A 15,301-nucleotide genomic window follows, 5' to 3' on the forward strand; every position below is an offset into this window, starting at 1 on the left:
GAACAGCACAATATCTGAGGTCACATGGACTAACTCTGCATTTAAGCAGCAGAGAGCATACAAAGGGCTTGTCTGTCTCACAGGCTGTGTGTAAAAAGTGTCAGCTCCACCCACATTCACACATACACACACACACACACACCCAGACACATACTGACACACACACATGTGCATGCAGACAAACACACAGAAATGAACGCAAATGCACATACACACACACTAACTCACTAATAAACACACAAAAACACACACAGGCATAGGTAGGGTAGACTGCCAGAGTGTTTTTTTCCAGGGTAAACATGCAACTAGAGGGCATTGTTTTAAGGCGACAGGGGCAAGGTTAAAAGGAGATGTGCAGGGAATGTTTTTTACACTGAGTGGTGGGTGCCTGGAACACGTTGCTGGGGTGGTAGTGGAGGCAGATACGATAGTGGCATTCAATAAACTTTTAGATGGACACATGGATACACAGGGAATGCAAGGAGAGGAGATTAGTTTAACTTGGTGTCATGTTCGGATGGACATTGTGGGCCGAAGGACCTGTTTCTGCAATATTCTCCATTCAATATCTGCTGATTTTAGTGACAGGGACAATATTTCCTTGTACGTCTTGTTTAGTTCTGAGTGACGTTGTCAATTTCTGAGCACGTGATGCCAAACAGTGTCTCTGTCGAACACAGACACAAAGTGCTGGAGTAACCCAGCGGGTCAGGCAGCATCTCTGGAGAACACGGATGGGTGACATTTTGGGTTGAGACCCTTCTTCAGAATGTGAATCAGAATGCGAGGGGGGGCGAGAAAACATTATCTGTGTCACTTATCCGTGTGTTTCTGCTACAGACCTCCGGGCGTCACTGACGGAGCCATGCCTGACTGGTGCATACAACTCACCTCTCAACTGGTGGGACTTGGAGCTGAGCAAACCTTCTGTGCATTTTCCACTGCTTAAAACTTGAAGGTTATGAAATTGTGCAAAGAAAGCTTCAGGATCCTGGTTTTCATAGATGAAGACATAGGGAACAAAAGCAGGGAAGTTGCATTGATATTTTACTTTAGATTAGTTTAGTTTAGAGATACAGAGTGTCCACTTCAGCCCAAAGTCTGCGCCAACCAGCAATCACCCCGTACATTAGTACTATCCTTCACATTCGGGACAATTTACAATTTTACCAAAGTTAATTAACCTACAAACCAGCACATCTTGGAGTGTGGGAGGAAACCGAAGCAGCTGGAGAAAATCCACGCGGTCACGGGGTGAATGTACAAACACCGTATAGACAGCACCCGTAGTCAGGATCAAACCCAGGACCCTGGCACTGTAAGGCAGCAACTCTACCATTGCTCCACTGTGCTGTGCCTTGAATTCTTGAAGGCACTGATGTGAGTGCTGGCAACATCCTTGTAAATCTGTCCTGCATCCCCTCCAGCTTAATGACATCTTTCCAATAGCAGGATGACCAAACCTGAACCCAATATTCCAAGTGAACTTGGAATTACTCTCACAGCGTCTCGGGTGTTGTCTGTGTGGAGTTTGCATGTTCTCCCTGTGACCATGTGGGTTTCCTCCGGGTGCTCTGGTTCCCTCCCAAAGACATGCATGTTTGCAGGTTAATTGGCCCTCTGTAAATTGTCTGTAGACTGCAACGACCAGGTTCAGGAATAGCTACTTCCCCACAGCCATCAGGCTATTAAACTCGGCTCGGACAAAACTCTGAACATTAATAGCCCATAATCTGTTTATTTGCACTTTAACAGTTTATTTATTCATGTGTGTATATATTGATACAATGGTATATGGACACACTGATCTGTTCTGTATTTGTGCCTACTATGTTCTGGTGTGCTAAAGCAAAGCAAGAATTTCATTATCCTCTCAGGGACACATGACAATTAACTCTCTTGAACTCTTGAGAAAGTGAGATGACATAGAAGCAGTGTGCAGGTGATCGATGGTCGGTGTGGACTCTGTGGGCCGAAGGGCCTGTTTCCACGCTGTATCTCTAAAACCAAAACTGTGGTGGGTTCAGATTCAGAAACAATTATCACGATAAAACCTCACTGACACATGGAGAACTTTGAGTTAATCAGAGAGAGCCAGCAGCGGTTTGTAAAATGCAGATCATGTTTGACGTGCCTAATTGTATTTTTTGCTGAAGAGCGAAGGTTGATGAAGAGAACGCAGTGGATGTTTGCCAAATGGATTTTGAGGAAGTGCTTGACACAGCATCGCGCAGAGACTGCTTGATGAAACAGAAACCCACGGACCAATGGATAAACTTGATAAAGAATTGGTTTATTCAGAGATGGTGCAGAGGAGACGGACGGGAATGCTAGCAGGGACAAGACAACAACACTGTTTGCACTACCATTGTTTTTTTCTCCAAATATATTCTTGCACTAATTTCTTGTTTTGCGCAGTCTTCTTTCTTTTAGAATTTTGTGTGTAATTTTTGTTTTTGTGTATTATCTGAGTATATGTCATTGCTGCCAGCAAGATTGTCACTGGGCCTGTTTCTCACCATACTAATGCAGATGACAATTAGCGTAGCTAAACTAGAAAGGGTGCAGAGAAGGTTTACGAGGATGTTGCCAGGACTTTAGGGCATGAGCTACAGGGAGAGGTTGGGAAGGCTAGGACTTTATTCCTTGAAATGCAGGAGGTTGAGGTGGTGATCTGCTAAAGGTATACAAAATCATAAAGGGAATAGATCAGGTGAATACACTGTTTTTTACCCAGAGTAGGGGAATCAGGAACCAGAAGTCATAGGTTTAAGGTGAGAAGGAAAAGATTTAATAGGAACCTGAGGAGCACCTTTCTCATACATTGTTATATGGAACGAGCTGCCAGAGGAGGTAATTGAGGCAGGTACTAATGCAATATTTAAAAGATATTTGGACAGGCACATGGATAAAAAAGGTTTAGAGGGATGTGGGGCCAAATGTAGGCTGGTGGGACTAGTGTTGATAGGTTGGTCAGCATGGTCAGTATGGGCAAGATGGGCCAAAGGGCCTGTTTCCACACTGTATGACTTTAAACAATAAGTTGAACAGGGCAATGGAAGGAATCACAAATCGTCTCTTGTTTGGAGCAGCCCTCGAACAGCACTGCAGTTCTGTGGAAAATCATTCCTTTTTTTGAGTTGGACTCTGACATTATTTTTTGCAAAGCTCAGCCAATGAAATTCTCTAAGGTGCTCGTTGCTTGTTGCCGTTCCTTGTAAAATGTTAATGAATGTGTCAGTCGTGATTGAGAATTTATTTTCAAGCTTGCAACTCCTCTCTGAGCTGTCAGTCTGTCATAAGATATCCACTGTTGGTGGCAGTATGATTTATAATACTGTACATGCAGGAAGTCTACATACTCATTAAAGTGGATTGAAACACCTGGGCAGAGGTGTCCCGGAGCATCCGAAACGTGGGCTTCAGGATCAGCTCAAGGACGGTCATCCTCACAGTTGATTAGCATTCGTAGGAGGTTGCAACTAACCTGGGAACCAACTCTTGCCACACACCTTTTGCCCAAATTCCCTCATAATTCTGACAACAGAAATCCAACTCAGATTCACATATTAAGTTACAGAACATAGAAGATAGAACCAGTACAGCACAAGCCCAGGCCCTTCAGCCCACAATGTCTGTACCAAATGTGATGCCAAGACCAACACATATCTACCTGCACAGAACCCATATCCATGTAATCATGGATGCACGTGCCCTCATTTAGATGACGTTTTAACACAAATTGAAATTATAGTTACTGATTACTAATTACTGAAAAATTGAAATAGTTATAACTATAGACTAATGTTGAAATTGATACTGCCATCAACATAATTTGGAAATTAATAACGGAGAAAATCAAAACAAATAATGCAATGAAATTACCCATTGTTCGGCTTTTCTTGCCATTTATGTTGCTCTCTTATAAGAGTTGGGCATTCATCTCACAGGCTGATTCTGATTTACCAGAAACTGATGACTTTCTTTAACTATTATCTGTCCATCTTCCTCCCCCATTTTCTTTCAAGCTGACCCAAACTATCATTTTCTTACCTGTAATCAATCTATATTACTAAAAGTCTGTTCTTGACCGGTTTTGGCCATCTGTGCTGCGATTTCCAAGAGAACGCCGCCACCTACGGCCGTCATTTTTGGCCACCTTGCTCAGAGCCACCCTCCGCCGTATGTGTGCTGAGGATTTTTCCCGTCGATGAGAAATGACAGATATATTAATGATTTTACAAAATTCCCTATTATCTGCTGCCCCTGCTGGCGGCAGGGGGGAGGGACTATAAAACCAGGAAGTGGTGTGCCTCAATCAGTGTCTGCAAGCTGGAGGAAGGCAGAGGGTCACGTTTCTCTGAGCTGTGAATAACACTGAGCTGTTATTACTGAGAATAACCATATTTTCATTTTCAAACCACATTAAGGGTACTCACAGTTGAAGTAAAAAGGCACTGCCTGCAAATAGTTGTTTGGGTGCTTTGGCTTGAAGTTGAAAGACACTACTTACTGCAAATGGTGGCTTGGGAGCTTTGGCTTGAAGTTGAAAGGCACTACTTACTGCAAATGGTGGCGGGTGATTTGCTTGAAGTTGAAAGGCACTACTTACTGCAAATGGTATTTGGCTTGAAGTTGAAAGACACTACTTACTGCAAATGGTGGCATGAAGTTGAAAGGCACTACTTGCTGCAAATGGTGGCTTGGGTGCTTTAGCTTGAAGTTGAAAGACACTACTTACTGCAAATGGTGGCATGAAGTTGAAAGGCACTACTTACTGCAAATGATGGCTTGGGAGCTTTGGCTTGAAGTTGAAAGGCACTAATTACTGCAAATGGTGGCAGGTGATGGCTTGAAGTTAAAAGGAACTACTTACTGCAAATGCACTTGGGTTCCTGGCTTGAAGTTGAAATATTACTTAAGATAAAATGGTGGCACTTACGGATGGCTTGAAGTTGAAAGGCACTACTTACTGCAAATGGTCCCTTGGGTGCTTTGGCTTGAAGTGCAGAGAAAGTCTTTACTCAATGAAAAAATGGCGGTGTTATGGGTGTTTTGGCTTGAAGTTAAAAGGAACTACTGCAAATGCACTTACTTTCTGTTTGCACTGTATATTAATTTAAGATAAAATGCGGAAGTGTGGGTGTGGCTCAGTCTCTGCATTTTGGCCATCTTACTCAGTCATGACTCTGCCTGCAGCTGTGAGAGAACTGAACTTTCCATGTCAACTGAAAATAAAAGTGGTATTTGTGTTTAAAAAATGTTGAGAATCACCCTCTCATGAAATGGTATGAAGCTGCACACCTTTTCCGGTTCGACCCTGGGAAGGGGAATTAAAAAACCTTGAATTGTGGGGCCTTGCATCCTGCTTGAAGTGGTATGATGGGGCACTGAATTTGGTGGCCTTGACTCTGTCTGGGCTGTGAATCAACTGAACACACTGAAATGGCCTTGCACCCTGTCATAGTGGTGTTTTGTGCACTTTTTGGTGGCCTTTCACCCTGCTGAAATGGTATGAAGCTGCATTTGAATTTGGTGGCCTTCGACCCTGCTTGAAGTGGAATGAAACTGCACTTGAATTTGGCGGCCTTGCATCCTGCTTGAAGTGGTATGAAACTGCACTTGAATTTGGTGGCCTTGCACCCAGCTTGAAATGGAATTTCAAGGAATAGTCATGAGTCAACTGCCAGCCCATTAGCCGTGAGTTAGCTGCAGCAGATTGGGCTTGAGGGACTGCGCTACCACCCCAAGAACCCATATCAGCACTCCAGAAAGCCCCCTCACTGGCCACCAATATTGGAATTGGTGGAGAGGTGGAATATTGCGTCGGGGGACCAGCCCTCCCGTGTGAACATGGGACCCTACGGGTCCCACTTTGTCTAGTATGTTCTATTTCCCTTTGACTCATGCCTGTTGATTTAATTGTCGGAGAAGGAGCGGGAGAATTTAAAAGTTAGCTGGTGGATTGATGCAACCCATTACTTTTATTGTTGGAGAAGGAGTGGGGGAATTTAAAAGCTAGCCAGGGGATTATTGCACCCTGTTAATAAAGAAGGCGAGATGTAGCGAAACTGCCTATTGGTAACGATCATGTCAGGAGGGAGGCTGTGTTGAGCTGAAGTGCTGTTGAGGGTATGTGTGAGTATTTGGCTCAACAGTCTTCGACGAGGAGTCCGAGAAAAGGAGGCTGAACAGAAGGGGACAGGAGGAATAGGTACAGTGTGCTGTTGTGCGTGATTCATGTGATTTTTCCTTCCTGGTTTAGTTAATGCAGTAGTGATGGCAGGTAGAATGGTACAATATTCCTCCTGCAGTATGTGGGAAGTCATGGAAACTACTGGTGTCCCTGATGAATACCCCTGTGGGGAATGTGGCCAGGTGCCATTACAAGCCGGGAATTCGGGAATTAGGGAACTGGCTGGATGATCTCAGGAATATCTGGAAAAATAAGTATAATAAGAAAAATAAATTATGTCTTAGTTAAGACATAGCAAGGTGGTCACGCCTAAGGTGCAGGAAGAGAGTATGTGTGTGGCCGCTAGGAAGTGGGTAGATATAGGGTGCAGGTGACCGCTGTGGCCATTCCTCTTCAAGACAGGTGAACAATGTTGTGGGGAATGACCTGTCGCTGGTGAGCAGCAGTAGCGGGCAGGGCTGTGGCATTGAGCCCGGCTCTGAGGCACAGTTGGGAATGGTAATGTCAGGCAGAGCCGTTAATGATAGGAGGTTCGCTATTTAGGAGGGTGGACAGGAGATTCTGTGCCAGCAATCGAGGCTCCAGGATGGTGCATTGCCTCCCTGGTTCCAGGGTCCAGGATGCCTCAGGGTGGCTGCATGTCATTCTCAAGAGTGAGCAGCCGTATGTTGTTGTGTACATTGGGACAAATGACATGTGTTGGAAAAGGAATGAGGTCCTGCAAAATGATTTTAGGGAGTTAGGCAGCAGGCTAACAAGCAGGATGTCAGGGTAGTGATCTCCAGATTCCCTGAACTAGAAGGGAACCAATATCCTGCAGGCACATGGGTGGGTTTAATCCGGATTGGAAAAAAGGGTGGGATCCAATGCAGGACTGAGGCATATGAGGGACTGGGAGTCAGTATGGGTGATGATTAAAGATTATTCAGTGCACTGAATATGCAGGAGCATGGTAGGGAGTGATGAAAGACTTCTGCATGGTAGGTTGCTCTGGAAGATTAAATTGCATGGGATCCAGGGGGAGCTAGTCGACTGGATTAAAAATTGGCTTCATGGAAGGAAGCAGAGAGTGATGGAGGAAGGTTGTTTTTCGGACTGGAGTCCTGTGACTAGTGGTATGCTCATGAATTGAGTTTGGGCCCATTGCTATTTGTGGTTTACATCAACGATTTGCATATGGTATACTTGGCTTCATGGCTAGGGCATTGCATATATGAGTTAGGAAATCTTGATGCAACTCTGTAGGACACAATTGGAGTATTGCATGCAGTTTTATTCGCTCAATTATAGGAAAGATGTGGAGGCTTTGGAGAGGGTTCAGGAGATTTACCAAAATGCTGCCTGGATTAGAGAAGGCTGGAGTTGCAGAAAGACTTGATAAAAGTATACCAGTTATGCTTAGGTAAGAACTACAGATGCTGGATAAGACCGAAGATAAACGCAAAATGCTGGAGTAACTTAGCCGGTCAGGCAACATCTTTCGAGAAAAGGAGTGATGTTTTGGGTCGAGACCCTTCTTCAGACCGAGAGTCGGGGAGAGGGAAACTAGAGGTATGGAAAGGTACAGAGCCGGCAACGATGGCCAAGGAGCCTACAATGGCTCATTGTTGGCTGTTGAGAAGATGATAAGGAAGGGATATGAAGTGAATCGCGATTTCCTGGTTGTCAAACATTTTAACTCCCCTTCCCATTCCCATACTGACATTTCTGTCCTGGGCCTCCTGCACTGTCAGAGTGAGGCCACATGCAAGTTGGAGGAGCAGTAGCTCAAATTTTGCTTGGACAGCTTACAACACAGCGATATAAATATTGATTTCTCTAATTTCAAATAACCCTTGCTTTATCTCTCTCTGTGTGTCCCTCCCCCACCCTAGTTGTCTTGTTAGTCTGGGGGAGGGACTGTTCATATCCATTCGTTAGCGGTTTACTCCGATTTCACAGGTTTAAGGAGAAAGGGGGAAAGATAGGAACCTGAGGGGCAATTTTTTCATGTAGACAGTGGTGAGGATATGGAACGAGCTGCCAGTGGAGGTAGTTGAGGCAGAAACTATTACAACATTTAAGAAACATTTAGACAGGTACATGGAAAGGATATGTTTAGAGAGATATGGGCCAAATGTGGTTAGGTGGGACACCTTCGTAGGAATGGGCAAGTTGGGCTGTAGGGCCTATTTCCATAACATCTTTTCTATAACAGTGACAAAACTGAACACCAATAATAATAATAATGGATGGGATTTATATAGCGCCTTTCTAGATACTCAAGGCGCTTTACATCGCATTATTCATTCACTCCTCAGTCACACTCGGTGGTGGTGAGCTACTTCTGTAGCCACAGCTGCCCTGGGGCAGACTGACGGAAGCGTGGCTGCTAATCTGCGCCTACAGCCCCTCCGACCACCACCACCAATCACTCACACTCACACGCAGGCAAAGGTGGGTGAAGTGTCTTGCCCAAGGACACAACGACAGTATGCACTCCAAGCGGGATTCGAACCGCTACCTTCTGGTCGCCAGCCGAACACTTAGCCCATTGCGCCATCTGCATAGCGCATTGCACTATACTCTAAATGTGGCACCACCAATGTCTTGTACAACTGAACCATGACCTCCCAACTTCTATACTCAATACTCTCATGAAGGCCAATATGCCAAAAGCTTTTTTGACCACCCTATCTGCCTCTGATGCCACTTTCAAGTAACTATGTATCTGCACTACTAGACCCCTTTGCTCTACAACAATCCCCAGAGCCTTACTATTCACTGTGTAGGTCCTGCCCTTGTTAGACTGCCCAAAATGCAACACCTCGTATTTCTCGGTATTAAATTTCATCAACCATTCCTCAGCCCACCTTATCAAGATCCTTCTGCAAATTTTGACAACGATAGTCACAATACCACACCACCAACATCAGAATTGGATACATTGGCACCAAACCAATTCTTCCATATCCTTTTTTAATTTGGTGCTCAATTACTATTTTGGCTGCCCCTTTTCAGGGCTGCCAACTCTCACGCTTTGAGCGTGAGAATCACGCCCTCAAGCAAACTCTCACGCCCTCGCGCTGATCAGAAATTTCTCACTCTCTGTGATGAGAAATTCTGTGATCAACAAAAATGTTAAAACTCGGATAAACTGCATGGCCCGCGGGTGTTGGAGAGCCGGGGCTGAGGGAGGGATGGAAGCAGCGGGCGGATACAGACGTGGGGAGCCGGGGCTGGTGAGTTTGCGGGGCTGACGAGTATTTGCGCGGCTAGCGAGTCGCTCGCTGCAGCTTCGGCCATGGAGCAGCTCCGGCCTGTGCGAGTGTCCTGGGCCGTCGGAGGCGTCGGAAGCGCCGCTGCCGCAAGAGTCTCGGTGCCGAAGGGACAGACTCTCAAAGGGAGGTGGAGAGAGAGAGAGGGGAATGAGAGGGAGACATGGAGAGAGAGGGGAGAGAGAGGGGAGAGACAGAGGGGGGGAGATGGTGATGGAGAGAGAGAGAGAGGAAGAGGAGGAAAGAGGTAGGGGAGAGAGAGGGGAGGAGTGATGTGGGAGAGGGGGGAAAGAGAGGAGTGAGAGGGAAGAAGGAGGGAAGAGAGAGAGAGGGTGGAGAGGGAGGAGAGGGTAAGAGAGAGAGGGGGAAGAGAGAGGGGTGGTAAAAGAGAGAGGGGGAAGAGGGAGAGAGGGGGGAAAGAGAGAAACGGGGGAATACAAAACATGTGTTTTAAATATTAATATAGGGCACGTGTTTTCAAATTAGACGTCAGTCCATAATCTGTCGTGGATTATGGAAATGACAGATACACTGCATCTAGAAAGAATTAGGTTTATCTTGATTGACAAACCGGAACAATTATTAAAAATATGGTCTCCTTTTATTGAATTTCTTGAGCAATACAATGGTTGAACACAAACTCAAAACTGATTGTAAGGCTGGGTGAGCTGGCACATGGGTGGGTCGACGGACATATCTCCTCTTCTTTATCCTTCTTTTCATTTTTCTCTTTCCTTTCTCTTCTCTTTTCACTTTAATATTCTGTTTGTAAAGTGTTAAAATTGAAGCTGTGCTAGCGTTGTAGAGCTGTCAAGTCATTTTTTTTGGTACAATTGCTTCCAATTAAAATAAAATAAAAAAATAAAAAAACATACACTGTCATTCCCTGATCATTTCAGAGAAGCCACTAATTACAAATTTAGTTTAGACATTCATTTTCAAGTTTTATCAATCCAACTTTAACAGGGAAATACAAGAAATATTTATTGGTGTCACTGTTCAGGAACATGTTTAATGGAGCTATTTTAAGTGCTTATGAGGAAGTAAATATTGAATTGTTTTCAATGATGAATGAGTAAAATTAGTGAGATTGTCAATCGGACAGGTACATGGATAGATTGATTGTAAAGAGACTTACAATATGCCATTATGTGTAGTGGTCAGGAAAGCATTAATTAGGAGGAATTAGATACATTTGTCAAGTTGAATTTATTGTTAAAGGCCAGATGCATTGAGATACAGGTTCGATGAAAATCCTTCGTCTGTATCTCAACCGTAACCTGGAAATAGGATTATAATTGCCAGTTGCTTGTAGAACTATCATTCACAAACGCATGATGGGCTACAGTGACCTCTTGTGTTAAAAGATTTTATTACATGAATTGAAATTTGATTCATCTGTACTGACGATTGAATGGAAGCAAGAAATTAAAAAAATGACCTATTGACTAATGTAAACCAGAGATGAAATATTAACATTCTCTGTAATGTAATAGATTTTAGTAAATTCATTAAATGGGAGGAGGAGTGATGGTGGAAGTTTGTTGTTTGGACCAGAGGCCCCTGACTAGTGGTGTGCCTCTGGATTCGGTGATGGGCCCATTGCTATTTGTCATCTGTATCATTGATTTGGATGATTTACATGGCATGATGAGCAAGTTTGCAGATGACACAAAAGTGTTCCTATCTGAGCCGTAATTAAGTGGACGATTGGCCCAGACATGAAGCCAGATTCAGGCTACAGGTTAAAGACAAAATTCCCTCCAACAACATGATTAGTAGTTTTATAGATAACATTAGAGTAGGTGGTATTATAGACAGTGAGGAGGGTTATCAAAAATTATAACAGGATCTTGATCAGCCGAGCAGGTGGGCTGCAGAATGGCCAATAGAGTTCATTGCACATAAGTGTGCCGTGTTGTATTTTGGGAAGTCAAACCTTTACAGTGAATTGCAGGGCCCTGGGGAGTGTTGTAGAACAGAGGTTTTGAGGAGGACAGATGCACAGTTCCCCGAAAGTGGCATCACGGGTAGATAAGTGGTAAAAAAGGCTTTTGGTAATTTTGCTGGCAGAACGAAGACGCCTGTGCGTGTGTTTGATTAACGTGTACTTGATGTTGCACTCCAAGAAGCACACGGTCCTTCACAAATCAACCAACTAATTCCAATGGCAAGGGAACCAAGACGATTGGAGCTGATAGATCTGTTGCAGCCTTCATCCGCCTTCACAGCCGTTGAGTTCAAGATAACTTTGTCCGCCTGGTCCGCTGTTACGGTCTTGTAGGTTGGATCGTTCTTAGTCTGGACCCTCATCCTCGACCTTACCGCCATGGGTGGCCCTACCAGAAGCTGGTGCTTCAGACGGCATCGCTCTCGGTATCATGGGGGCACGCAAGCCTCTTCACCATGACAAGGTAAACGATCTGAAGAGGTTTTGGTAAATGGATGGCCTTCATCAGTCAGGGTATTGAGTATAGAAGCACAGAGTGCTGGAGTAGCTCGGCAGATCAGGCAGCATCTCAGGAGAACATGGATAGGCATTGTTTCAGTTTGGGACCCTTCTGGCTGTTAGTAGGGGGTCAGGGGGAGGGGGGGAGGAAGTAAGCTGAAAGAGAGGAGTGGCAGGACAAATCCTAGAAGGTAATAAGCCTAACGTGGTCTTTACGGAGCTGCACAACTACTTACTTCAAACACTCTAGTTAGAATATTCCAATACAGAGTAGCTGTATTATATCCAATTTCCAGTAACTATGCACGGCTTAGTATAACACATTAGTATATGTAATTCATGGTGCTGGATCAATTGGAAATGTTTCTTTAGTTGCTCAACCTTCATAGGAAACTTTATTGCCAACCTTATGAAAAGCAATTGATTCTTACTGCAAACAGTCTGGTTCAACAATTCTAATACAGAGTAGCTATATTACAATCAATAACCTGTTGTAATCTGAAATAGTATATGTAATTCTTCGCACAGGATTGATTGGAAATGTTTACTTTGTGTGACAACCTTCCTAGGAAAAAATTATAGCCAACCATATGAAAAAGTAATCTACTACAAACATTGTTTAACAATTCCAATAGAGTAGCTACAATGCCCTCCATAATGTTTGGGACAAAGATCCATGATGTATTCATTTGCCTCAGTACTCCACAATTTGAGATCTGTAATAGAAAAAATCACATGTGGCTAAAGTGCACATTGTCAGATTTTAATAAATGCCATTTTTATGCATTTTGGTTTCACCATGTAGAAATTACAGCTGTGTTTATACATAGTTCCCCATTTCAGGGCACCATAATGTTTAGGACACATGGCTTCACATGTGTTTGTAATTGCTCAGGTGTGTTTAATTGCCTCCTTAATGCAGGTATAAGAGAGCTCTCAGCGCCTTGTCTTTCCATCACCTTTGGAAACTTTTATTGCTGTTTATCAACATGAGGACCAAAGTTGTGCCAATGAAAGTCAAAGAAGCCATTATGAGACTGAGAACAAGAATAAAACTGTTAGAGACATCAGCCAAACCTTAGGCTTACCAAAATCAACTGTTTGGAACATCATTAAGAAGAAAGAACGTGTTTCTAGCTTCAGGTTCCTGGGAGTCAACATCTCCGATTACCTCTCTTGGACCCACAATACCTCTACTCTGATCAAGAAGGCTCATCAGCGTCTCTTCTTCCTGAGGAGACTGAAGAAGGTCCATCTGTCTCCTCAGATCCTGGTGAACTTCTACCGCTGCACCATCGAGAGCATCCTTACCAACTGCATCACAGTATGGTATGGCAACTGCTCTGTCTCCAACCGGAAGGCATTGCAGAGGGTGGTGAAAATTGCCCAACGCATCACCGGTTCCTCGCTCCCCTCCATTGAGTCTGTCCAAAGCAAGCGCTGTCTGCGGAGGGAGCTCAGCATCGCCAAGGACTGCTCTCACCCCAACCATGGACTGTTTACCCTCCTACCATCCGGGAGGCGCTACAGGTCTCTCCGTTGCCGAACCAGCAGGTCGAGGAACAGCTTCTTTCCGGCGGCTGTCACTCTACTCAACAACGTACCTCAGTGACTGCCAATCACCACCCCCCCCCCCCCCGGACACTTATTATTATTTATTCAAATCGTTTGCTATTTCGCTCTTCAAGGGAGATGCTAAATGCATTTCGTTGTCTCTGTACTGTACACTGACAATGACAATTATAATTGAATCTGAATCTGAATCTGAATCTGAATCTGAATCTGAAAGAGAGGGCTAGTGAGCTTATTAATCGCAAAGGGACTGGCAGGCCAAGGAAGACCTCCACAGCTGATGACAAAAGAATTCTCTCTGTAATAAAGAACCCCCACCCCAAACACCTGTCCAATGATCAGAAACACTCTTCAGGAGTCAGGCGTGGATTTGTCAATGACCATTGTCCACAGAAGATTTCATGAACAGAAATACAGAGGCTGCACTGCAAGATGCAAACCACTGGTTAGCCGCAAAAATAGGATGGCTGGCATACAATTTGCCAATAAGTACTTAAAAGAGCAACCACAGTTCTGGAAAAAAAGTCTTGTGGACAGATGAGATGAAGATTAACATATCAGAGTGATGGCAAGAGCAAAGTATGGAGAAGAGAAGGAACTGCCCAAGATCCAAAGCATACCACCTCATTTGTGAAACACAGGTGTTGTGTTATGGCCTGGGCATATATGGCTGTTGAAGGTACTGGCTCACTTATCTTCATTGATGAAACAACTGCTGATGGTAGTAGCACAATGAATTCTGAAGTGTATAGACACATCCTATCTGCTCAGGTTCAAACAAATACTTCAAAACTCATTGGCCGGCAGTTCATTCTACAGCAAGACAATGATCCCAAATATACTGCTAAAACAACAAAGGAGTTTTTCAAAGCTAAAAAATTGTAAATTCTTGAGTGACAAAGTCAATCGCCCGATCTGAACCCAATTGAGCATGCCTTTTATATGCTGAAGAAAAAACTGAAGGGGATTAGTCCCCAAAACAAGCATAAGCTAAAGATGGCTGCAATACAGGACTGGCAGAGCATCACTTAGGAAGACACCCAGCAACTAGTGATGCCCATGAATCGCCGACTTCAATTAGTCATTGCATGCAAAGGATATGCAACAAAATACTAAACATGACTGCTGTAGCGGCACTGAGTGGTGGTTAGGGGAAGTTCAAACCCTCGTCATTGGTTGGCTCGATCACGTGACCGCGGGGGTTCGTTTGCGGGTTTTCTCTTCAATCTTCTCCCAGCAGCACAAGCTATTCTGGTGTTAGCTGACCAGCTACGCATGCACCGAGTTTAATTATCGTTTTTGTTTGCCAATAAACATTATTTAACTCAACCTGCCTGTCTCACTAAACTACTTTTTTATATGACATTGCTGTGTCCCAAACATTATGGTGCCCTGAAATGGGGAGACTATGTATAAACACAGCTGTAATTTCTACATGGTGAAACCAAAATGTATAAAATGGACCTTTATTAAAATCTGACAATGTGCACTTTAACCACATGTGCTTTATTCTATTGCAAATCTCAAATTGTGGAGTACATTGGCAAATAAATAAATGATGGGTCTTTGTCCTAAGCATTATGGAGGGCACTGTATATTACATTGAATTATCTAACTATTGCACAGTTTTGCAATAATCTGTTGAAAATGGCAGTAGTATATGTAATTCATGGTGGTGGATTGATGTGAAATGTATATTTGGTACTACAAATTTCCTAGGAAAGGTTATTGCCAAGCACATGAAAAAGAAGTCTACTTAATGCAAACCGTTAAGTTAGACGATTCCATAACAGGAAAGCTGTATTATGTTACATTGCCATTATCTAA

The sequence above is a fragment of the Leucoraja erinacea genome, chromosome 21 (assembly GCF_028641065.1).
Source record: "Leucoraja erinacea ecotype New England chromosome 21, Leri_hhj_1, whole genome shotgun sequence".
Lineage (NCBI taxonomy): Eukaryota > Metazoa > Chordata > Chondrichthyes > Rajiformes > Rajidae > Leucoraja > Leucoraja erinaceus.